At 50.3% G+C, this 23,920-nt stretch overlaps 1 long non-coding RNA gene across 7 annotated transcripts in view; it reads right to left on the reverse strand.

The window, feature by feature from the left end:
- The window catches only part of LOC140411075 (uncharacterized), a 655,969-nt gene extending 643,477 nt beyond the window's left edge, over positions 1-12,492 (reverse strand). For all 7 annotated transcript variants that reach the window (XR_011940809.1, XR_011940807.1, XR_011940806.1 and 4 more), the window contains exon 1: positions 12,194-12,492. This is a non-coding gene — a long non-coding RNA (uncharacterized lncRNA). The remainder of the gene's footprint in view (positions 1-12,193) is intronic.
- Between the last annotated feature and the right edge of the window lie 11,428 nt (positions 12,493-23,920).

Below are 23,920 nucleotides of genomic sequence, written 5' to 3' on the forward strand. Positions count from 1 at the left end.
GGCCGTTTCGTAGGGCGTCCTGGCCTAGATGGGCCAGGCTGCGGCCCGGGCGACTGGGATGGCGAGCTGCCAGCCTGTCCTGCCCGATGCCCAACCGATACACCTGGGACGGAAGGGGGGGAGCCCGAGGTGTTGAGGTGTTCCGGGACCTCCCCTACAATGGGACCCGGAACAGGCCCCAGCACCTCCTTCTCCCTCGGGCTGCCCGATGGCCCCCAGGCCTCTACATGGGTGGGGGATGCGAACGGACTGGCCATCCGACCGCCCCCCGACATCTGGCGCTGCCAGTCCTGGAGGCCTGTGCTGGTATCGACAGGGGTCTGCAGGTTTGCAGCCATGGAGCTCAGGGGTTTGGCAATCCCTGTCTGTGACTGTGTGACGCCAGCTCGCACATGGGCAATGGCACCGATGCGCTCCGCGATGGCCTGCAGAGATTGGGCGATGGACTGCTGAGACTGGGCCATGGCCTGCTGAGACTGGGCCATGGCCTGCTGAGACTGGGCTATGGCCTGCAGAGACTGTGCCATGGGGTTGAGCCCCTCTGCCATCTGCCGCTGGCTCATGGCCTCCTGTGAGAGGGCAGCCATGTCCTGGGCCACAGACGCCGCCTGCACGGAAAGCCCCAGGCCTCGCAAACCGCTCCCCATGTCTGACACCGTCGCACCCATTGCCTCCACCGCGGATGCCACCCGTGCGGTGTCGGCCTGGGTGGCACGCATGACCGGCACCACTGCCAGCTCCTGGACATGGGTGGACTCCTCCACCTGCGACTGCAGCCGCCGCAAGCTGGCCGCCACCCTCTTCGCTCATCTCAGGTTCGGTGGTTGCATCGGATCTATGGGTGGGTGTGGTAACTCCAGGAACCCGGGATCCATCTGGGCGGCAGATGTTCGCTTGCGCCGGGCTGCCCTCCGACCGCCCGGCCCCTCTGCTGCTCCTACCTCCACCTGCTGTACCGGGACGGCTGTGTTGTGCGCACCAGTGAGTGTACCAGATGCCTCATCACTAAAGTGCCCAACCGAGGTGAGCGTCTCTACGATGGTGGAGGGTGTTGGTGACAGCAGTGACGTTGTGTCGTGCTCTTCCTCCCACTCTGAGTCCATGGCACTTTGGGGTGGGGGTTCGTCTCTGCCCATCCAATCTGTGTCACTGTCCGGTATTTCAGTTTCCTGGGTAGGGGTGTCCTGGGTTGTGGTTTCGTAGCTCGGCTGTGACGGGGTCCTGTGGCTGCCCCTCTCGTCGGTGGGTGGCACACGCCTGCGTCGCCGCACCCGCATGAGACGGGGGCGCCGTCTCCCTGTTGCTCCAGGTCTCTCCATCTCCAGTGGTCTCCGAGGGGCATCGTGCGGGAGTCGCATGCCGGAGGGTCCGGGTCTCTCCGTCTCCCCTGGTCTCCGAGGGGCATCGTGCAGGCGTCGCATGCCGGAGGGTCCGGGTCTCTCCGTCTCCCGTGTTGTGCGAGGGGCATCCTGCGGGCGTCGCATGCCAGAGGGTCCGGGTCTCTCCGTCATCGTGGTCTCCGAGGGGCATCCTGCGGGCGGTCTGCATCTGCAGGGATGGGTGCCTCGACGTTTGCTCCTGCGATACACAATGAAGCATGCATGGTTAGACACGCAGGCAGTGATCAGGTGATATGGGGTAGGGGGGATATGTGGGAGGGGGGGATATGGGGAGAGGGGATATCGGGGAGGGGGGATATGGGGGAGGGGGGATATGGAGACGGGCTGTCGGTGGCTCGCTTGCTGGTGGGCCCCCGACCTCTGCATCAGCAACCTCCCGGTCCTCAGGTCCGCCACCCAGTTCCAGGGCCCTTCCCTCATGTTCAGTCAGTGGCCTCTCATCAGGTGGGCCTCCTCCAGTCCTCGCATGCTCCCTGGTGTTGTGTACGCGCTTCTCCTGTGGGGGGTGGTGGCAGGGGTAAAAGGCAACAGTGTTAGGCAGGTATATGAATGCACGCCATCGGTTGCGCGTGTATTGCAGAGGTTAAGGTTAGGGCTGGATTCACTTGGGGAAATGGGGAAGGCGGATATGGGGAAGGGGGGATATGGGGAGGGGGATATGGGGAGGGGGGATATGGGGAGGGGGGATATGGGGAGGGGGGATATGGGGGAGGGGGGATATGGGGGAGGGGGGATATGGGGAGCGCGTGTATTGCAGAGCTTAAGGTTAGGGCTGGATTCACTTGGGGAAATGGGGGAAGGCGGATATGGGGGATATGGGGAGGGGGATATGGGGAGGGGGGATATGGGGAGGGGGGTTATGGGGGAGGGGGGATATGGGGGAGGGGGGGATATGGGGGAGGGGGGGGATATGGGGAGGGGGGATATGGGGGAGGGGGGATATGGGGGAGGGGGGATATGGGGGATAGGGGATATGGATATCGGGCAGGGGGGGGGGGGGCTCACCCTGGCTGCCCTGACGAGGTCGTTCACCTTCTTGTGGCACTGGGTGCCTGTCCGTGGTGTCAGGGCCACAGCGCTGACGGCCTCTGCCACCTCCCTCCACAGACGCCGGCTGTGGCGTGGGGCGACACTGCGGCCGTGTCCGGGATACAGGGCGTCCCTCCTCTGCTCCACTGCGTCCAGGAGCGCCTCAATGTCGCGGGACTGGAACCTCGCGGCTGAGGGCCATCCGGTCGGGTCTTCTGGTCGGGTGGGGGGGACCAGCGCGTCTTTTGAGCCGTCACAGTGTGCATGACGCTGCACGGCGTGAACCACGTGAGCCAGCGCGGATAGCGTCATGTCGCTGCTAGCCCATTCCGGGCCGGAGACTTAGCGACGTTTGGGGCGGCGTGATGCAGGTGGGATTTGCGCCGTTTTTGGCACCGGTCGGCGGACATCGCGTCGATTACGGAGAATTTCGACCCTGATGTTGAACGCCGGGGAAAGCGCCCCATCACTGGGGGGTGGGGGGGGAGCACTCGGGCCATGCGTTTACGCTGACCTAAAACGCAGCTTTGCAGATCTTGCGATATATTCTGCTCCCGTCGCCAAACCTGCCCAACGCGAACAGGAGCGGAAAATCTTGGCCGGTGATTTGTGGAATGCCGTGCCTGAAAGGAGGGTGGAAGCTGATTCGACAGTAACACTTAAAAGGAAATTCAGGCCAACGGGGAAAGACTGAGGGAACGAGGCAGTTTGGATAGCTCTCTCACATATCTATGCTGTAAGATTGTGCCATTCTAAAAAAGAAAAAAAAGACTTGCATTTACAGACACTTTCACAGCCACACCAACACCTCCCAGGACTGTACGGCTAACAAAGTATTCATTGAAGTGTAGTCACTGTTGTAACGTATGAAACACAGCTGGCAAATTGTACACAGCAAACTCCCCCAAACAGCAATGTGATAATGACCAGATAATCTACTTTGTTTTTGTGATGTTGATTGGGGTGCAAATTTTGGCCTGGGCACTGGGTTTAACTCTCTTGCTTTTTTTTGGGGGGGGGGTCTTTCACATCCAGCTGAGCATCCAGGTGGAGCCTCGGTTTAACATCTCATCATCCAGAAGAGTTTTTGAAGGTGGGGAGAGAAGCAGCAAGGCAGACGGGTTTAAGAGGAAGACACCACAATATGGTGTGAGATGGCTGAAGACTGGGCCGCTGATTTTACAGCCAATGGGATGGGGTGGGTGCAGTAGACCAGAAGGTACAGAAAGGACATCAGGTTCAGGTGCAGCCAGTAATGTAAACTAACTTTTGGCAGTGGCGATTCGATGGAAAGCCTTTGGAATGCAACTGTTGTTGTTGGCATGGTGATGAGTAAAGTGCTTTGTGATCCAGAAGCAAGCACAAGTACCCTCTTTACACTGGTGCAGCAACATAGCGTGTGTGGCTTTGCTTACGTTATACCTGCTACAGAACTGCAGCAGTAATTCGAACAAGAACACCATGATTACAAGCAGCTGTTTGAAATGCTTTTCTGAAGCCTCTGAAAGCTCTCAAGTGAAGCAGCTCTGATTCAGATTTGATCGTTCATATATGAAGAAGACTTGCACTTTTTTGTGAGTGTCCCTTTCATGATCTCAGGTCATCCCAAAGCCAATGAATCGCCTTTGAGTGTAACCAGTGTTACAGTGTTGCAGCACGGTAGCACAGTGGTTAGCACTGTTGCTTCACAGCGCCAGGGACCCGGGTTCAATTCCCGGCTTGTGTCACTGTCTGTGCGGAGTCTGCATGTTCTCCCTGTGTCTGTGTTGGCTTCCTCCGGGTGCTCCGCTTCCCTCCCACAAGTCCCGAAAGATGTGCTTGTTAGGTGAATTGGACATTCTGAATTCTCCTTCAGTGTACCCGAACAGATGCCGGAATGTGGCGACTAGGGGATTTTCACAGTAACTTCATAGCAGTGTTAATGTAAACCTACTTGTGACACTAATAAAGATTATTATTATAAAGTCCCACTACTTGATGACCAAGTAATAGATTTTAGTAAATGTAAGCCTACTTGTGACAATAAACATTGTTATTATTATTATAGTATCATTCGTCTCTTGGACTTCGGGGAGAAAGCCTTGCTCTTCTTCAAGATAGTGTCATGGGGCTAGGGCAGCACGGTGGCGCAGTGGGTTAGCCCTGCTGCCGCATGGCGCCGAGGTCCCAGGTTCGATCCCGGCTCTGGGTCACTGTCCGTGTGGAGTTTGCACATTCTCCCCGTGCTTGCGTGGGTTTCGCCCCCACAACCCAAAGACGTGCAGGGTAGGTGGCTTGGCCACGCTAAATTGCCCCTTAATTGGAAAAAATGAATTGGGTACTCTAAATTTATTTTTAAAAAGATAGTGTCATGGGGTCATTTACGCCCACGTGATGGGCCATAGATTTAACATATTTTTTTCTAAGAACGTCTGACAGTGCAGCACTCCCCTGTACAGCACGGAAGTGTCAGCCGAGACATTGCGCTCGAGTCCCTGGAGTGGTTGCAGCCACAATCCTCTGACTCAGAAGTGAGAGTGCTACCAACTGGGCCACAGCTAACACCACAAAAAAGTAGAACATGCTACCAAAATGAACCACGCTGACGCTGTTTATAAAGGTGCATAGTTATCGCACAGATGCAATTCCCAATTCTGTGGGGGCAAAGATCAGGAGCACTGAAACATCCCGGTCGCAATCCCGACATGTTTTCAAAAGGGGGCTCGGCGTTTCGTTTCTGCTGCTAATTCATTGCTCGCCGGGTCAAAGAGACGTCTTTCGCACTGACAGCAGCCTGTCTGGCATCAAACAAGGTTTTCCCATCGCACTCGATGGTGTTTTCTGTTCGGTGAGCCGAGCTATGCCGATTCACCACCAGAGGCCACCAAACACCATTGTCACGTTGATTTTTCATCAACTTCTGGTGGGATTCGTTTTTTAGCAACAACTTGTGTGGTCACACAAACTCAACAATGGCTCTGTAAGATGTACCTCAGTTCTTAGAACACCTATATCCTTCCATGCCAAGTTTCACGTTAATGCACACATTATGGGCAACTAGCAAAACAAGATGGAATGTTTTAAAAAAAACATAAATGAGGAACTCCTCCTGGCTATGACACAGAAGAAGTATTTTACTTCCTATTCGTTGCTTCTACTTTAACCCGAGCAGCGAGAGAAATGAGATTGTTTGCCAAAATGCAGAAGTCAGCAACATTTCTGCGATTCTACTTCTTCTGAACCATTACATGGCAGATATGTATTCAGAATCACGTTATCTACATTTAATACGTTGCCCCCCCTTGAAAGTTTAACCTTGATCTAAGAAATGCTAATTGAAAAGATTCAATGGCCTGATCTGCAGTCTGAGAAGTGATTTTGTTTTCAAAAGAATTCTGAGCTAATGAGTAAAATAAGCAGCCAGTTTGCAACATGGTTCAATTTTTTGCAAATTTTTTTTTAAATGTGAGACATGCTTTGTCTGAACCAATTTTGTGACAACTTGGTTTTGTGGAACTATTGTGGCTGTAAAGGGTTAATTACGTCCTGTATCAATTCAACCCTGACAGCACGCTGATTGAAAATGGACCTGATTGGAGGATTGAGATTTGCATACCCAACCAGTCAGTCAGAACTCGGGGCACTATTCTCTGATTGGGCTCTTTAATGTGAAAGAGCAGTCCTCTGTCTTTTGGTTACAGGGTAGAATCCAATTCTTCTCTCAAATGGCAAAGGGCTTTCTCACACCAGCATTCCAGCCTATTCAGCAACAAGCAACTCAGCAGGTGACTTGGGCCTCAGGTCTCAGCCAGGACCAAGCTGTGCAAGACAGGTTCCTTCCCATCCCATCACCAGACCATTCCCTCCCTCCTCCACCATCTTCCTCCCTTCCTTTCTCCCCCCCCCCTCCCCCCCGCGCCCCATCTTACACCATCAAACTCCACTCTCCCTCTCCGCTTTACATTCTCTTTACCTTCCCTTCTCCCATCCCGCACCCCCCACTCTCTCCACAGTTTCCCTTTCAGCTGTCACTGAGCTGATTTAAGCACTATTAACTCTTGCCACTCCCCTACTAGTTCATCCATAGAATCCCTACGGGAGGAGGTTATTTGGCCATCGAGGCTGTACCGTTACCCTCCGAAGCGGCACCGTACCTAAGCCCACTCCCCTGCCCCATCACCGTGATCCCACCTAACCTACACATTCTTGGACACCAAGGGGCAATTTCGAATGGCCAATCCACCTAAACAGCACATCTTTGGACTGTGGGAGGAAACCAGAGCTCCTGGAGAAAAGCCACGCAGATACAGAGAGAACATGCAAACTCCACACAGTCTCCTAAGGTAGGAATTGAATCCAGGTCCCTGGCGCTGTGAGGCAGCAGTACTAACCACCGTGCCACTGTGGGGTGTTCAGATTTATATTTAAACGCAGGTGATTTTTCCATGAGAACTTCTTGATTTTTTAAAGACTTCAATGGTGATTTTAAAGAATTAAAGAACTGCACTTGAAATATCCCAGGATTTTCAAACCACATAACACACACACGGTGGTACCGAGTTGAACAATGTGTGGAATGTATTAAGGGGGCCAAGAATTTGAACCAAACAAAATTGTTAATTTGTCCTTGTTTTCTTTGCCGAGATGATTCATGCTGAGGAATTTCAGGTGACCATAATGTCAGCTTCAAGCTTACTCAGCTACACAGGCATCTATTTCCACCCACCATCTTATTACCCGAGTGAGATTTTGCATCAAGTTGTAGATTATTTTCTGCTCAGGGCTCAAAATTTCCTGGATTCGTTGCTATGGGCCAATAGTGACTGCACAGCCCTAAGTGCCTGTGAGAAGGTAGTGTTGTGAACCACTTTCTTAAACTGCTTCAGTCTGTTTGATGAAGGTGGCCCATATTACTGTTAAATAGAGATTGCAAGGATTTAGATCGAGTGGTAACAAAGGAACCTTAGAATACCTACAATGCAGGCCATTCAGCCCATGGAGTCTGCTCCAACTGTCTTAAAGAGCACCCTACCTAGCCCCACTCCCCCGCCCTATCCCCAGAACCACACATAACCTGCACATCCCTGAACACTAAGGGGCAATTTAGCATGGCCAATGTACATAACCTGCACATCTATGGACTGTGGGAGGAAACCGGAGCATCTGGAGGAAACCCACACAGACATGGGGAGAAAGTGCAAACTCCACACAGACATCCGGCCCAAGGCTTGATTTGAACCTGGGTCCCTGGCTCTATGAGGCAGCAGTGCTATCCACTGCGCCACCCCAAATGCAAATGTCGCCATGATCCCAGAGGACCATAGGCTGCTTTCCACTTTGAGAGCTCAGGCGAGGGCAAGGTTGATAAGGCGGGGCCTTCATGTATAACCTCAGCTGGTATGGGAGTTGAACACACGTAGCTGGCATATCTCCACATCACGAACTAGCTGTCCAGGCAACTGAGCTATAATGGTGCTTTGAACAGTGACAGTGAAAGAACCATCAAATCATAGAGCCTGTTAGCGGTAGGCTGAGATTAGGAGGATTGTTACATCATTTCTGAGTTCCATTTATTGTCATCCTGTGTAATCACTGTAAAAAGGGGCTGTACTTGAGTCATAGAATGCACTTTAAGGGAAGGCTTTCAAACTGATACCAAGGCAGTTTCTGCTAGTTTCAGTCATGCCCAGTATTTCCCATTTACAGACTTATGGCTGACAGATCCCTAAAGAGGAAATATTTTGCAACCTACTTCATTATACTATGAGTTTTATTCCCACCAATTCTGAGCCAGATAAGGCATAAGGTGCCATCCCATCAAGAAAACAAGGGGCAGATATGCATTTAGCCAGCAACCCTCCAGGATACTGACCTAGTATCTCCTTAAGTGGCTCTGTATCACACTTTGTTTTCTAACGCTCTTGTGAAGTACCTTGGGACGTTTCATTATGTTAAAGGTGCAGTATTAATATAATAGCAGGGCTGCCTCACAGCACCAGTGACCCGGGTTCAATTCTGGCCTTGGTGACTGTGTGGAGTTTGCACTTTCTTCCCATGTCTTCCCGATTTCCTCCCACAGTCGAAAGATGTGCAGGTTAGGTGGATAGGCCACACTAAATTGCCCCTTAGTGCCCAGGGATGTGCAGGGTAGGTGGGGTGATGAGGCTACAGAGATTGACCGGGAGAGTGGGCCTAGGTAGGGTGCTCTTTCAGAGGGTCAGTGCAGACTCGATGGGCCGACTGGCCTCATTCTGCCATTCTGCAGTGTAGCAATTCTATGATTCTATATTGGATGTGGAGTCAGATACAGGCCAGACCAGGTAACTGAACCAGGTAGCTTTTTGCAACAGTGATAGTTCCATGGCAGCATTACCACAGACCAACTTTACAGTCCAGATTTATTAATTGAATTTAAATAATTACACCAGCTGCCATGATGGGATTTGAACCCACGGCCCCAGATCATTAGCTTGGAGCCACTAGTCGAGTGACAGCACGCCACCATGCCCCCCACCCCCGCTAAACCTACGGCTACCAACCACCTCAAAATGCACTTTCAACAAACATTGTTTGTAACTTGTGGCGCCCACACCCAAATTAATTTAAAAAACATTATTACCCTGCTAATATTGTAATCACAACCAGCTTAGTGCTCAATCAGTGATGACTATGCACTTTGAGAGCCATTCAAGACCGTAACATGACCTGAAAATGGTATTTCACACCATCCTTCTCCGAGAATGTAGCACTCCCATGGGTGAAACACAATACATACATACCCATAAATTGTGATACCAAAATAGTAAAATCATGCAACTTATAGACAACAAACTTAAGTAGTTTATATACTCCTGTTGCCTAGTGCCTAGACTACAGAATGTGAAAGGACATAACTGGATTCAGATTACAATGTATTCCACCAAAACAGCTCAAATTTAAGACGTGATATTTCTTTTAACCCCGGATATTTTTTTTAAAAAAGAGCCCACACCGCGCGCCACAAGGACCCGCTGACTCTTCAAAAGAAAAAGAAGACATTCCCATAATGAATGGGGTTTCATGCATGCTGACTGGTTTTTGCATGAAGCTATTTTTAATACACATTTTAAAACTTTATGAATGTAGCTCTCGGGGCAACCACTTCCTCTCCAAAATGAAAGCAGCGGAGCAGCCAGTTGGTTCACCGAGCTTGCTGCAAATTTGAAACTGGAGTGTGAAAAGAAAAAGGACAGCACACCGCTCTGGAATGGGCAGAGTTCAGGGATTTTCCTTGCTCCTGGCTGCACAGCCACAGACTCTCTGATAGGTTCCCTGACAGATGGACAGCAGCCAATCTAACGTGGGATGGCCTCACTCTCTTTATACGGTGGGAGGGACTATTCCTCAGGTGCAACATTCTGAAAACTGATACGAAAAACAGAACTGCCGATCGTTAGTAGTTAAGACGGGAGTGTGTGTGTGAATGGATGGCACACACCGTTCGCTCCAAGCTCATTCAGCAAGACCTGCGAGAGAACTTTAAAAACAAACTCGCCTGTGCACCTTGCGGAGTCACCGGATTATTGCAGAGAGTCAGGCTGTCTCTGTCACCCAGGGCAGAGACAGCACCCGTTTCAATTCAAGCGCTGATTAAACAGAACATGAACGCAGTCTCATGCCTGTGACAAGAGGGGGTGGAGTGGGTTGATGGCAGACCTGTTAGAAAGTTTAAAGGGATTGGCTGGTATACAAATCTGATATTGCATTTGCAAAAGGGGCACCCCCTCCATTAACATCCCTCTCTTCCTGTCATACAGTTAGCTGCACGCTCAATTCATGTGAGCCATGTTTCTCAGCAATAAAGACCAGTCAATGCGATGTGAGTGATTGATGCCCGCCAAGAGACCCCCCCCCCCCCCCCTCCTCCAATGCAACCGGTCCAAAGTGGATTGCGCAGAAGATCCCTTAGATCCAGAAGGGACCGCACGTGGTTGACATTCGATCAGTTCTCAAACGCTCCCTACTGCTGCATCCAGAAGTGATGTGGATGCCATTTTTAAAAAACATGTGACACTAGTCCTCTTATCCAACCTCCAGATACTTCTGGATCTCGCTCATGCTCCAAGACGCGTGATTGCATTAACGCTGCAAACATCTGGCTGGGGGGGGGGCAAAGGGAAATCTGTAACATCTGCACGTGGCACGTTTCTAAATGAAGTCTCCCAATGTTTTAGGCACCTTTCCTTCCGGCACTAAAAGCAGTATTTTTTTTTAAATCAAACAGCACACTGCGAATAAAAGAAGCCTTGACGCAAACGTGTGGGGAAGGTATCTGCTCTGCATCACTGCTTGGAGCCAAGGAATATTGAAGTCACATTCCAAAATGGTTGAACTGCTATGGGCTCAATATTGATTAGTAACAAGGCACATCGTCCCCACTTCTCCACTGTTTTAGGCACATATCTGCAAGGCAGATGGTATCCCAAATTGGCAGAGTCAAACTCGTGTTTTAAGGATGTCATTTGCCTTCCAGGACTGGATTAACTCCCACGTCTAGTTATTCCGTTCCATGATCAAGGGAGCAGGTTGTGTTGGGGGGGTATCTCTCTGATCTCCACCAGTACCGCTGTTTAGCTAGCCTTGGGTGTTATGCCCACCCACAACCTGGCCTCGGGGGCTACCTCGGCCCTGCCCTCCATGCAGCGAAATGCCCAGTTTCTCCTCCCCACTTCCTAAATAGAGTGCAACGTTTTTGCACAGAATGCACTGTGTTGATTAAACGTAGTGTACAGTAACCCGAGGGCAATGGGCATGACAACAGTTCAGCAGCTGCCTGCCAGTTTAAACAGTATTATATAATCACTGCTACAGTTTCAGAACATCCCTCTGACCGAGGGGAAAAAACAATTCAAATGATTGTGTTGCACTGCGTGCCAGCTTTTTGGTCTGAACTTTGCATGGAGAAGTCTCTGAAGAAATGCACACAAGCTGCTCAGTCATGCAAGGAATGTAACCGAGGAATTACATAATGGTGTGCAATTTGTATATTTTAGGCGTCGTGGAGTATGTTGGAAACTCTAATTGCAAACAGTTTCTGATTCAGTTGCGTTTTAGCAAACGCTCTGAGGAAAATATCTGGTCGTTGCTTACACTTAAGCTGATCTAAAAAGCCAGTGGATAAAATCAACAGGCTCCGGGGTCAATTTTAAACTAGGAGAGCTATTTATGCGAAGCATTTCTTTCAGTTTGGCACTCAAAAAGAGCTCACTGAAGACGTTTACAATCTGTTACAGAAAGATGTTGAGCATCTGTAGCCTTAATTGACCCTAACCAATAAAATCGTGCTCTTTTTTTTTAATTCTTTGAATTTTCGTAAAAAAAAGAAACAGGAAGCGTTGTTACAACTTCAGTGCACTTACTAACTATACCACATACTTCCTCTATGGGAACTGTGAACCAGCAGATAAATCTCCCTCAATAATTTAATTCAATGACTACAGATTGAATATATGCATTAGATTCTTACAGCAAGCAGGTTGCAATTCACATTGTGCATGCAGGTAGGAACGACACATATGGAATATTACCTGCTCCCCACCCCACAAAGAAAAGTGGCTCAAATACCACAACGTAAGTGCAGGATTTAGGTGGAACTAATAGTTCATTAATAGTAATAGCGGCTTTTAAATAATTGGTCGAAAATTATCGGCTCTAAATTGAATGGCAGCATGAACAGGTCCAAGATAGGATAACGTCGATACAAATGTTGCAGGGAAATAGCAATATAGGAATACCTTGTCACTTACCATTGCTGCATATGTTCCTGCATATTTTTTTGTGTGAAGAGGCCAGTTTCCCCTCAAATGACAGCTTGGGTTTCTGTCTGCCGGCTTGCAACAAGTTTTAAGTGATCCTTTTCTCTCTTCTCCCCCACACTAGTCCCCACCCCACTCAACTCTCTCTCCCTTTTCTCAGATGTCCTTTGCACTCTGCCGGTGCCTTTTGTGTTGTATGTTGGTCTCTGAGCACCAATTGCCTATAGTCACTGACTGACTCAATCAGTCACTCACTGTCAGTCAGTCAGTAACAGGCTGCCGACAGCTGCCCTCTCTGGTCACTCCCAACCGCCCCCCCCCCCCCCCCTCACTCATTTCCAGGACTCGCGCTCTCCCTCCCTCCTTCCCCCGGTGCGCGCAAGCTGCTGCTCCGGCTACCGTAACCCTCACAGTGCGAGAGAGGCTGCTGCACGTTGCAAGCCTGGCCCAAGTAAAGCGATCAAATTGGGCGGGGTTGCTTTTTTTTTCAACACGGTACGGTATGCGGGCTGTGGCTGCTGCAACCCATGCCCCCCTTCCGCTTCAGATGTAACATCACCTTTTTTCTTTGCACGCCACCTAGGCGGCAACTGGTGTGTCCACCTGAGGTAATAAAAATAATCATGGCTTATTGTCACAAGTAGGCTTCAAAGAAGTTACTGTGAAAAGCCCCTAGTCGCCACATTCCAGCCCCTGTTCGGGGAGGCCGGTACGGAAATTGAACCCGTGTGGCTGGCATTGTACTGCATTACAAGCCAGCTATTTAGCCCATGTGCTAAACCAGCCCCGCCAGCAGGTAATAATGGCATTGGTAAATTGAGATTTTAGCTATTTATTCGTCCCTTACTGTTGCAGTCCAGATATTGTGCCATGGTTGGGTCATTTCCCTGAACTGTCAGCTTCTTGTAGCCATGTGCCAATGACTTGGGAATCCGACCCCATGTGAGAACCTTCATAACAACAGGCTGCAGGTGGCGGTTATTGATCTCACCCGGCCACTTCCCATCCTGTCAGACTTCCCCCACCCCCGCCATCCTCAGTCAAGTTCAAGGCAATCCTATCAGCTCCACAGCCAAAGTCAGGATTGTGACGGGACTGCTCACTCGGTGAGCTGCAAGGACGCTCAAGAAGCTTGTCCAGATGCACTATCACTGGGTTAGTGGGCGAACCATTGGACAACATACCAAACTTAGTACGTCATACCTTACGAGCTGCCTCTCAGCGAGCACAGGCATCGACGATGAAACTCAACATCGCCTCCAATGTGCCAGTGCAGCTTTTGGTGGTCTGAAGAAGAGTGATGAGCAAGACCTCAAACCCAGGACCGAGCTCAGGGTCTACAGGGCTGTAGTGCTACCTGACCTCCTGTGTGTGTCAGAGACATGGATAACATACAACAGACACCACTTGCGGAAGGTGGTGGCATAGTCGTATTGTCACTGGATTAGTAAACCAGAGACCAGAGTAATGCTCTGGGGATCCAGGTTCAAATCCCACCGCTGCCGATGGTGTAATTTGAATTAAATAAAAATCTGCAATCTGGAATTAAAAGTCTAATGATGACAACATCAATTGTCATAAAAATCTATCTGGTTCACTAATGTAAGGAAATCCGTCATCCTTATCTGGTCTGGCCTACATGTGACTCCAGTCTCACAGCAATGTGGTTGACTCTTGACTCTTAACTGCCCCCTCAAGGGCAATGAGAGATTGACAATAAATGCTGGCACAGCCTGTGACGTCCATATCCCATGAACAAATAAAACTGGTGTCAATTTAACGGCATTACAGGTCCAAGATAATGTCCTGTTCCAGGAAAATAGGAATACCTTGTCACTTACCATTGCTGCATATGTGAAGAGGCCAGTTCCACACAGCCTGCAACGCCCACATCCCACGAACGAATAAAAAAATAATAATCCTTGGAAAAATATGCCTCTTGCGAAATCCTGCCACCAATATCAGTGTCCTCTCTCAGGCCAACATCCCCAGTAAAGATGCATTGGTTATGGTTAATCAATTATGTTGGGTGGGCCACATCCACATGCCTGACACAAGACTTCCAGAACAAGTTCTATAGTTCGAGCTTCGTCACGTCAAGTGGCTATCAGGATGGCAGAGGAAATGTTTTGGAGAGGCCCTCAAAGCCTCTGAAAAATGCAACTTCCCCACTTGTGGAAATCTCCCAAACTGGAGAAGTATCCACAACTGTGCGAACCATTTTCAATGTCTCTGGCAGGCCCAGTTGGAGGACAAGCGCAAGCAGCAGAAGGAATCTACCAAAATCAGAGCATCCCACCTACCCGCCTCTTAAACACTACCTGCCCCACCTGGACGAGGGGAAGTCATCCTCAGTGACGAGGGACTGCTGAGAGATAAGAAGAAGAAATGCCCATTAATTTCCACCATGACAGGCACACTTTGGCTGCAATATGTATCACCTGTGCATTGTAGCAACTCAGCTAGGTTACTTCAACAACACTGCTGAACCATGCAACCTCAATCACAGAGAAAACCAAGATGTGGGAATACCAGGGTCTTCAGGTTTCCCTCCAAATCGCACACAGCTTGGAGTTATATTGACATTCCTTCATGTCACAGGGTCTAAATCCATGAAGTTACTCGTTAGCATGAACTTTGGGAGTAATTTCAATACATGGACTGCAAGAACAAAGCTTACTATCAGCTTCTACTGGAAGTAGGGATGTCTTGCTGCAGTTATACAGGTCCTTGGTGAGACCACACTTGGAATATTGCGGGCACCTTTGGTCGACACAGTGGTTAACAGTGCTGCCTCACAGCGCCAGGGACCCGGGTTCAATTCCAGCCTCGAGTGACTGTGTGGAGCTTGTACGTTCTCCCCATGCCTGCATGGGTTTCCTCCAGGTGCTCTAGTTTCTTCCCACAGTCCAAAGATGTCTGGGTTAGGTGGATTGGTTGTCATAGAATCAACAATGCAGAAGGAGGCCATTCGGCCCAACTAGTCTGCACTGGCCCTTCGAAAAAGCACCCTACTTAAGCCAATACCTCCTCTCTATCCCCGTAACCACGCCTAACCTTTTGAACACTAAGGGCAATATAGCATGGCCAATCCACCTAACCTGCACTTCTTTGGACAGTGGGAGAACCCGGAGGAAACCCACGCAGACACGGGGAGAAAGTGCGAACTCCACACAGACAGTCACCCGAGGCCGGAATTGAACCTGGGACCCTGGAGCTGTGAGGCAGAAGTGCTAACCACTGTGCCACTGGCTACATGCTAAATTTCCCCTTAGTATCCAGGCTAGGTGGTTATGGGATTACAGGGATAGGATGGGGGAGTGAGTGGGCCTTGGTTCAGAGGGTCGGTGTAGACTCGATGAACCGAATGGCCTCCTCCTGCACTGTGGGGATTCCATGATCTGTAGCTTGGTACCAAAACTCACTCTAGTCATAAGACAGCAGGTCTGAGTTTTAAAAATGTTGCTGTTTCCCAAACAGTTGCAATTGTGTTCTTATCAAAGGTTAGTGGCAACAATACAAACGTTGAGGAGAGGAAAATACCCTTTGGTCCATGCAGGCTGTTCGACACAATGCATCACAACTTGTTGCACACACTCCATACCTCATCGGAATAACTTGTGATCTCCTGGGAGAGGTCAAATACCAGCTTAAAATTAGGTTAAATTTGGGGGGGGTAGGGTGGTGTGGGGGGGAGCTGAAGTTTGAGCTTCTGGCTACGGCTGGGTATGTTTGAAGCCAACATTAAACTTTTAATGTCACCACATGGACTGCAGTAGCCTACATAGGCAGTCCACCACCAGCTTCCCAAAGACAATTAGCAATTAGGCGGCACAGTGGTTAGCACTGCTGCCTCACAACGTCAGGGACCCGGGTTTGTTTCCGACTTTGGGTGACTGTCTGTGGAGTCTGCGCGTTTTCCCCGTGTCTGCATGGGTTTCACCCAGGTGCTCCGGTTTCCTCCCATAATCCAGAGATGTGCAGGTTAGGTGGATTGGCCATGATATACTTACCCCTTAGTGTGCAAGTTAGGTGGGGTTACGGGGAAAGAGCGGGGCAGCAGGCCGAGACAGGGCGTACATTCAGAGGCTCGGTGCAGACTCGATGGGCCAAATAGCCTCCTTCTGCACTGTGGGGATTCTCTGGACAAGAATGGTCTTGCTGATGTCGTCCACGTTCTGAGAACAAATAAGTTTAAAAATCAGGCCCTGAATCTTTTGATGATTCAGCATTCACTGGGTTCATTAATGTCCAACACAACTTTATTTTTGAAGAATGATATTGTGGCCTCCAACCTAGGGTGCATGTCAGAAGCAAACACCTTTAAATGCTTTCCATGGCCAGTCTCCGTGTTACTGGAGGTGTGATTCAGGCACCCAGTGCTGTGAAGGTGCTGTAAATTGCAGAAAAGCAGTTACAGTCAGCAGACCCCTGGAGGCCCCCGGCAAAGGGACCAAGAACTCCCGACTCCAAGCAGAATTTTCACAGTCCGGGAAGATCGATCCCTGTAATCACCGTTCAACTGTACACTCGTTTTCACCAGTCGTACTGACCGCTGATGCTGTGACAGGCTTCTAAGCAGCAAAGAAAGTCAGAACGACAGCCCCCTTTCAGTCAATGGGTTTGTTTCGCGTGAGGGCAGCACGGTAGCAATGTGGATAGCACAATTGCTTCACAGCTCCAGGGTCCCAGGTTCGATTCCGGCTTGGGTCACTGTCTGTGCGGAGTCTGCACATCCTCCCCGTGTGTGCGTGGGTTTCCTCCGGGTGCTCCGGTTTCCTCCCACAGTCCAAAGATGTGCGGGTTAGGTGGATTGGCCATGCTAAATTGCCCTTAGTGTCCAAAATTGCCCTTAGTGTTGGGTGGGGCTGCTGGGTTATGGGATAGGGTGGAGGTGTTGACCTTGGGTAGGGTGCTCTTTCCAGGAGCCGGTGCAGACTCGATGGGCCGAATGGCCTCCTTCTGCACTGTAAATTCTATGAGTGATGGGTTCTCTCACAAAGACCACAATAAACTTTCTGACAAAATCAAGACTGAGCCTATCCAGGATCCTGTCTAGCGTGTGGCCATTCCACAAAATTGCCAGCAGAGTTACAGTAGGTGTGGGTGATTCGCAAAGCATAACGGACAACCTATATTCTGCTGAAAAATGCCATAACTATCTCAGAACTTAACCATTTCTAATCAGTATGTTATACAATGCTCTCTACAAGATGCACTGCAGCAACTCAGTAAGGAGTCGGCACAGACCTGCGGGACACAGGCGGGAGCTGAGGGGCGCACTATTTCACAATTGCAGCTGCTGTGAGGCAAGTAACTGACACTACAGGAAACAAGTAAGTTGATTGGCTGGTAAGTGCTCAGTATAGGAGGCAATGTGTGAAAAATCAGCATCTAGAGTGAGGGAAAGTTAGGGCCAATATAATTAGGCGATATAAGCAATCCAAAGTAGGATGCAGTTAGCATAAGGGTAGTGAAATTAAGACATGGCAGGGCAGTTCAGTCCAGTGGAACGTGTATCTCCTGTAATATGTGTGAAGTCACAGACTTCGCCGGTGTCCTAGATGAGCACATGTGCAGAAAGTGTCACCAGCTCCAGAGGTTTGAGCTCCGGGGTTTGGAGCTCGGGTGGCAGCTGGAGTCCTGTGTCTCATCTGCGAGGCTGAGAGCTTTATGGTTAGCACATTCAGGTGGTCACAGCGCAGCTTAAGGGCCTGGAGGCAGAGAGGGAATCGATGAGCATGAGGCAGTCGAAGAGAACTAGGCAGGCAGTGCAGGAGTGTGAAGGGTAGGTCATGCCTCACAAACCTTATTGAGTTCTTTGAGAAGGTGACTGAACGGGTAGACGAGGGTAGAGCAGTTGATGTGGTGTATATGGATTTCAGCAAAGCGTTTGATAAGGTTCCTCACGGTAGGCTATTGCAAAAAATACGGAGGCTGGGGATTGAGAGTGATTTAGAGATGTGGATCAGAAATTGGCTAGCTGAAAGAAGACAGAGGGTGTTGGTTGATGGGAAATGTTCAGAATGGAGTACAGTCACAAGTGGAGTACCACAAAGATCTGTTCTGGGGCCGTTGCTGTTTGTCATTTTTATCAATGACCTAGAGGAAGGCGCAGAAGGGTGGGTGAGTAAATTTGCAGATGATACTAAAGTCGGTGGTGTTGTCGATAGTGTGGAAGGATGTAGCAGGTTACAGAGGGATATAGATAAGCTGCAGAGCTGGGCTGAGAGGTGGCAAATGGAGTTTAATGTAGAGAAGTGTGAGGTGTTTCACTTTGGAAGGAATAACCGGAATGCGGAATATTTGGCTAATGGTAAAGTTCTTGAAAGTGTGGATGAGCAGAGGGATCTAGGTGTCCATGTACATAGATCCCTGAAAGTTGCCACTCAGGTTGATAGGGTTGTGAAGAAGGCCTATGGAGTGTTGGCCTTTATTGGTAGAGGGATTGAGTTCCGGAGTCGGGAGGTCATGTTGCAGCTGTACAGAACTCTGGTACGGCCGCATTTGGAGTATTGCGTACAGTTCTGGTCACCGCATTATAGGAAGGACGTGGAGGCTTTGGAGCGGGTGCAGAGGAGATTTACCAGGATGTTGCCTGGTATGGAGGGAAAATCTTATGAGGAAAGGCTGATGGACTTGAGGTTGTTTTCGTTGGAGAGAAGAAGGTTAAGAGGAGACTTAATAGAGGCATACAAAATGATCATGGGGTTGGATAGGGTGAACAGTGAGAGCCTTCTCCCGCGGATGGATATGGCTGGCACGAGGGGACATAACTTTAAACTGAGGGGTAATAGATATAGGACAGAGGTCAGAGGTAGGTTCTTTACGCAAAGAGTAGTGAGGCCGTGGAATGCCCTACCTGCTACAGTAGTGAACTCGCCAACATTGAGGGCATTTAAAAGTTTATTGGATAAACATATGGATGATAATGGCATAGTGTAGGTTAGATGGCTTTTGTTTTGGTGCAACATCGTGGGCCGAAGGCCCTGTACTGCGCTGTATTGTTCTATGTTCTATGAGTCCCATGGGGTTGCTGGGTGGAGCCGCACCCTTCAGAGTAGAGAAGATGACCGAGGTGATGGCCAGAGAATTAAGAAAACAGTTTGCTAAACACATGAAGGTGTCGAAGACATCGGCCAAGGTGCAGGAGCAGGATGAAAACCTGAAGGCGGTGGAGGAGGCCTTGTCGCAACACAGCGATCAGCTCACCTCGATAGGTGAGGAGCTACAGAGGGTTGTGGAGGCCAACAAAGGTCTGAGAGCGAAGGTGAAGGATCTGGAAAATAGATCTAGGTGGCAGAATTTAAGAATTGTGGGTCTGTCCAAAGGGGAGGAGGGCCCGAGGCCAACTGGGTACTTTGCCAAGATGTTGGCGGAGCTGCTGGGTGGGTGAAGATCCCTCCCGGTACGAACTGAATTGGGCTCATTGGTCATTGAGGCCTAAACAGAAGGTGAATGAGCCACCAAGGGCGGTAATAATTTGTTTTCACAGGTGCCATGTGAAGGAGAAGGTCCTGAGTTGGGCCAAGCAGAAGCAGGAGGTGCAGTAGGCTGGAGCTGGTGTCCGCATGTATCAGGACTTAACTGTCGAGCTGGCAAGAAGGCGGGTGACCTTCAGTCGAGTGAAGGCGGCACTGTACAACAGTGGCGTGCAGTTTGGCGTACTGTATCCAGCGAAGTTAAGGATGACCTACAACTCAAAAGACTTTTACTTTGAGACAGTGGAGGTGGCGAAGGCTTTTGTGAAGGCAGAAGGACTGGGGCAGAAATGTGAAGTGGGTCTGAGGTTTGGTCTTGGACCAAGGGTAGGGGGTGTGGAAGATTGTAGGCTGGGCAGGGGAGAGGGGATTGGGGCGAGTCATGTCTGGGCAGGGGCCTCCATATTAGCAAGCTTAAATTGGCTAGTGAATAGAGTATGGTGGTGGGTGAGGCCATGGTCATCGGAGCTTGGTCAAACAGGTTTTGATGGGCCTGGGAGGTGTGAAAAGTGGGGGGAGGGGATCGATAGTGGGAGAGGTGTTTTCGAGAGGAAGTAGATGGGGTGATTCTGGGAGTGGGGAGGGGTTCGATGGCAACACAGGGACGGGGCAGGCCAGGCCCAGTGGGCAGGGCCCAAAATTATCATATTGGCGGGTAGGAGGGGCGGGGGGAGGTGAGAGACCCCCAGTCAGAATAGTAACATGGAACGTGAGCGGTTTGGGGGTGCCAGTGAAGAGATCAAGGGCGTTTTCACACCTAAAAAGCTTAAAGGCCGACGTTGCCATGTTACAAGAGACCCACCTGAAGGTGAAGAACGAGGTGAGGCTCAGGAAGAGCTGGGTGAGCCAAGTATTTCATTCAGGGTTCGACAGTAGGGTGTAGTGCTGTTCGTGGGTAAGAAGGTGAGGTTCCAGATGGAGAAGGGGGTGGCGGACCAGGCGGTAAATATGTAACAGTGACAGGAGCTTTAGAGGTGGGGGGGGATTGGTGGTGCTGGCAAGTGTGTATGGCCCGAACTGGGATAATGCAGGATTTGTGAGGAAGGTGCTGGGGGCCATCCCAGGTCGCAGCCGCGCTCACTTGCCCAATCGTGGCGGAGGGAGGGGGGTGGGGGGGATGGGGCAGGGGGAGAACGAAGGCGCTAGCCATGCTCATGAGGGAGATGGGAGGGGTGGACCCGGGGAGGGTCTTGCACCCGAGGGAGCGGGAGTACTCGTTCTTCTCCCTGGTTCACAAAGTATACTTGAGGATACACATTTCCTTGATAGGGAAGACATAGTTGGCTGGGTAAGGGGATCAGAGTACTCGGCATTAACGATTTCAGACCATATGTCACACTGGGTGGTCCTGGAGAGGGGGGCAGCTCAGAGGCCGGGGTGCAGAATGGACACAGAGTTGTTGGGGGATCAAAACTTCTGAGAGAAGATTGAGAAAGTGATTGAGGAGTACATAGGATTTAACTGTACAGGGGATGTATCGCAGGCAGTGATATTGAAGGCCCTGAAGGCGGTAGTGAAGAGGAAGGTGATATCATTTAAGGCCAAGTTGGACAAAGAGGAGAGGGAGGAGCATCAAAGGCTGATAGAGGAGATGTTGGAGGTAGACAGGAAGTATGCAGGGAATGCAGATCCGGCCCTTTTGAACAGAAGGAGGGAGTTCCAGGCTAGTTTTGACCGGTTGACTATGGGTAAGGCAGTGCACCAACTGAGGCGGGCGAGGAGAGCGATTTATGAATACGGAGAGAAGGGGGTGCTACCACAAGTTTTGGAACAGGCTTCGATCTCCCTGCTGTTAAAGAAAAACAAGGACCCAACGGAGTGTTGCTCATATAGGCCCATATCATCACGAATGTGGACGGCAAGATACTGTTAAAGCTTCTGGCGGCTAGGTTGGAGGGGTGCCTCCCGATGGTGATAGGGGAAGGCCAGAGTATGCTGGCAGGCCAACTTCGGAGGGAGGTGGCAGCGAGGGAGATAGTCCAGGTGCAGGATAGGACAGGGGAATTGGTGGTCGCTCCAGAGCAGATTAATAAAGTGTTTGAGGAGTTCTCTGAAAAGCTGTATAAGTCGGAGCCACCAGGAGAGGAACGAGGGATGAGGGAGTTCCTGGACAGGGTTGAGTACCTGAGGCTGGAGGAGGATGATAGGGCCAGATTGGAGAGGTCGGAGGGGGAACAAGAGGTAAAGGAGGCGATTGGGAAGATGCAATTGGGGAAGGCGGCAGGCCAGATGGGTTCCCAGTGGAGTATAATAAGAAGTTCAAAGACAAATTAGCGCCGCTAATGGTGGGGATGTTTGAGGAGGCAATAGGGAAGTGGGTGCTACCACAAGCTTTGGGACAGGCTTCGATCTCCCTGCTGTGAAAGAAAGACAAGGACCCAACGGAGTGTTGGTCGTACAGGTCCATATCGTTACGAATGTGGACGGCAAGGTACTGGCAAAGGTGCTGGCGGCTAGGTTAGAGGGATGCCTCCCGAAGGTGATAGGGGAAGACCAGACAGGGTTTGTGAAAGGACGGCAGCTATTTTTGAATATCAGGAGATTACGATGCCGGCCGAGGGAAAGGAGACAGGTGGTGGTTGCGCTAGATGCAGAAAAGGAATTTGATCGGGTGGAGTGGGTGTATTTGATGGCGCTCCTAGAGAGATTCGGGATTGGGCCAGGATTTACAGAATCGGTCTGGCTATTATATAGGGAACCGATGGCAAGTGACAAATAACAAATAATATGAGCTCGGGGTACTTTGCTCTGCACTGATGTACCAGGTAGGGGTGTCCTATGTCCCCCCCTGCTATTTGCATTAGTGTTAGAGCCACTGGACATCTCCTTAGGAAGTTCGGAACTGTGGAAGTGGATAGTGCGGGTGGGGGGTGGAGGATGGAACATAGAGTATCATTGTACGCGGACAATTTATTGCTGCATGTTTCCGAGCCAAGTACATCGGTGGAGAACATAATGAAACTTCTCCAAAGATTTGGATCGTTTTCAGGATATAAATTAAATTTGAGTATTTTGTGGTGCCACAGCCAGGAGTGGAGGCGGGAGTGTGGGGTGGGGGGGGCGGCATTCTTCAGGGCAGCGACCTTGGGGGTGCAGGTGGTGCGGGATTGGGGGGGGGGGGCTTCCATAGGTACAATTTTACTAGTATGGTGGGGAGGGTGAAAGTGGACTTGGCAAGGTGGGTCAACATCCCACTGTCACTGGCGAGCCGGGTGAAGACGATTAAAATGAATTTGTTGCCACGATTTTATGTTTTTATTTCAGTGCCTGCCGGTCTTTTTACCGAAGTCATTCTTCAAGGGAGTGGACAAATTGGTCACCTTGTTTATCCGGGGTGTGGGTAGCCAGGGTCAGGAAGATGATCCTGCAGAGAGGGCAGCAGGTGGGGGGTAGCTGGGCCTCCCAAATTTACTCTACTACTATTGGGTGGCGAATGCGGAAAAGATGAAAAGTTGGGGGGGGAGGAGGGGGGCGGTCCTGGTGGGTTAGGATGGAGGAAGATCCAACTTCCGGTTGCGGCTATGCGGGGCTAAGTCGCACATTCGGCAGCTCCCACAAAAAACGGACTTTTGGGCTCTTTTCAGGGCCCCCAACGGCATTTTTTCGACGTTTCCCGCTGTGGGAAGGAGAGTACAATAGTTCAAAGAACAAACAAAGAACAAAGAAATGTACAGCACAGGAACAGGCCCTTCGGCCCTCCAAGCCCGTGCCGACCATGCTGCCCGACTATACTACAATCTTCTACACTTCCTGGGTCCGTATCCCTCTATTCCCATCCTATTCATGTATTTGTCAAGATGCCCCTTAAATGTTACTATCGTCCCTGCTTCCACCACCTCCTCCGGTAGCGAGTTCCAGGCACCCACTACCCTCTGCGTAAAAAACTTGCCTCGTACATCTACTCTAAACCTTGCCCTCTCACCTTAAACCTATGCCCCCTAGTAATTGACCCCTCTACCCTGGGGAAAAGCCTCTGACTATCCACTCTGTCTATGCCCCTCATAATTTTGTATACCTCTATCAGGTCGCCCCTCAACCTCCTTCGTTCCAGTGAGAACAAACCGAGTTTATTCAATCGCTCCTCATAGCTAATGCCCTCCATACCAGGCAACATTCTGGTAAATCTCTTCTGCACCCTCTCTAAAGCCTCCACATCCTTCTGGTAGTGCGGCGACCAGAATTGAACACTATACTCCAAGTGTGGCCTAACTAAGGTTCTATACAGCTGCAACATGAC

Source organism: Scyliorhinus torazame, chromosome 4, assembly GCF_047496885.1.
Source record: "Scyliorhinus torazame isolate Kashiwa2021f chromosome 4, sScyTor2.1, whole genome shotgun sequence".
Classification (NCBI taxonomy): domain Eukaryota; kingdom Metazoa; phylum Chordata; class Chondrichthyes; order Carcharhiniformes; family Scyliorhinidae; genus Scyliorhinus; species Scyliorhinus torazame.